The sequence below is a fragment of the Limulus polyphemus genome, unplaced genomic scaffold (genome assembly GCF_000517525.1).
Source record: "Limulus polyphemus unplaced genomic scaffold, Limulus_polyphemus-2.1.2 Scaffold262, whole genome shotgun sequence".
NCBI classification, from domain to species: Eukaryota; Metazoa; Arthropoda; class Merostomata; order Xiphosura; family Limulidae; genus Limulus; species Limulus polyphemus.
Genome location: NW_013665872.1, coordinates 406580 through 409144, shown reverse-complemented (window position 1 = coordinate 409144; position 2565 = coordinate 406580).

The window sequence follows — 2565 nt, the reverse complement described above, 5'->3', positions numbered from 1 at the left end:
AATATTAATTGTATTATGTGTGTGTTTTTTTCATCAGTGCACAAAAAGATGAAACACATTATCTATTGTCCACATTTTGTGCTCCATGCTTTATTAAAATTGTGTATTTCTGTCTGCATCTAAGATTCGGGGCAATTAACTATAACTAACCGTTGTCGATTGTATTGAAGACTGACTTATACAATGACTAACCCTTTTCTATTATTTTGAAGACTGGCTATGCTATATATAATTAGCTCTCTGTATTTCTAGGGATCAACCAATCACCCGAATCATCATATGAACATTCTATTATGAAAATAATTATAGTGTCCTAAAAACACTTGTCTCTTGTCTTGAAGACTGACTAACTATACAATGACTAACCCTGTCCTAAAAACGTGTGTATGTAACGTCTGTCAATATAGGTATCGTTGGACTAAACTTCGATTGAATTCATATGATATATGGTAAGAGAAACATTCTCATCTATTCAACAAACTTCTTACATGTCACTTGGTGATGCCATCTTCCTCAAATAAGTCTTTTTAATTGTCCACTTCTGTGAAGTCAGTCTTTAATCAGAAGAATGAAGCACCAAACTTTATCTATTTATTTACGGTCCTACCCACGGTGACCACATACATGTATATGGTGTCTGAACAACGTAACATATGTATTGATACTTTGTACCATATTCTTAGATCAAAATTATACTTATGTATGAATATGGAATTAAAAACTATTTCAATCTCAAATAGATTGATCGATGTAAAGTATCATGCCACATATGATTCCGTTAGAAATTGGAGCGTTTGCATCAATAATTCTTATTTTTGTATGTATCCTTAGTGGTAACGGTTAACATAAACTTTATTATTTTACTTTGTTAAAACAAAGTCTAGTATTCAATTAACACATTTTTTTTAAGTGAATTTATGCGAAGTATCTATTACGACACGAACTTCTAGATTTAAGAAAACATTGTAAAGTTCTCCCAGAAACTTTGGTTTCCCATGCTGAAATCCTCAATCAGAAAAGAATTGTTATGACACTTGTTCCTGAAGATACTGCATTTATAACATACAACGTTCTTATTCAGAAGAAAGTAATATCGAAAGTAAAAACATCAAAACAAGTTACTGTCAGATAAGTTAATAGAGCAAATGGAAAAGTGGAATTATGCCACTAATACATAGATTACACGTTCTAGATAGATATGCAAGTAATTTTCAAACAACACAGAGATAATAAACTCTTTTAATCATGTGATATTATCATAATCACGAATAAGAACAAAATGAAGTATTCTAAATCTTAGCATTCAGCAAAATAAGCAAGGCACCAGCCTTATCTCAAAACGAAGAGCAGTGCTCCCCCCTTTCGGTTTGGCTGTTTCCTACAGCTCTTCAGATAAACAGGCCGAGAGTGATTGGCATTCCGCAATTACTTTTAGATATAACTTACTTTATCAGGCAGGTGTTTTCTTAGTCCATGTAAGATATATAAGACGCATGGTGCACGTGCGTGCGAGGATGGCACACCCTAAACGCAGCACGCAAAGGGGCGGGGATTAAGGGTTAGGTTCGTTGTGATCAACTTCATTATCGCTAATCCATTGCCATACAGCGTTAAAATGCTCCTCAAAGACTTTGAGAAATTCACGAAACGTAAGATTCCAATTGTTAATTAGGTTCTTGAAAAACAGAAGTGGTTGCAATTGTTTTACATGAGTAGCAAGCACGTCATCGTATTTAGATGCCCACATTGTCATACAAATATAAACAACTCCATAATAACAAGATGTTGTCCTTTTAAGTGTATAAATGAAATTATTTAATAAAACAAATACCATGAAGCATTCTAGGGGAAATGAGAAGTAATGTTTAAACTCGTAAGTAGTATAAATTTTAATGTGGTTGCTTTAAAATCGCGCAATAAAGAGGAAAGTATTTTGTATTTGTCTTGAGAATCGCTAAAGAAATGAAAATAAATAAAATTTGTTGAATGAAGTCGAGACTGATTTTCTGAGCACGATAAAGGTCATCAAAAAAGCAAAGTTGTATTTCGCTTTGTTTAATGCACGCATGTTATGGACGTTTCACGATGCCATTAAAAATACAAATAGTACTGTGGACGTTTCGAGATGCCGTTAAAAATAAAAATAGTGCTGTGGACGTTTCACGATGCCGTTAAAATTAAAAATAGTGCTGTGGACGTTTCACGATGCTGTTAATAATAAAAATAATGGTGTGGGCGTTTTGAGAAACACTTAAAACAAAAATCCGCGCTGAAAACGTTTCGAGATCCAATTAAAACAGAAAATCGTGCTGTGGACGCTTTGAGATGCTGTTAAAAATGGAATCGTGTTGTGGACGTTTTGAGATGCTGTTAAAAATGGAATCGTGCTGTGGACGCTTTGAGATGCTGTTAAAAATGGAATCGTGTTGTGGACGTTTTGAGATGCTGTTAAAAATGGAATCGTGTTGTGGACGTTTTGAGATGCTGTTAAAAATGGAATCGTAGTTGTAGGACGTTTTAGAGATGTACTAGTTAAAAAATGGAAATCGTAGTTGTAGGTACGTT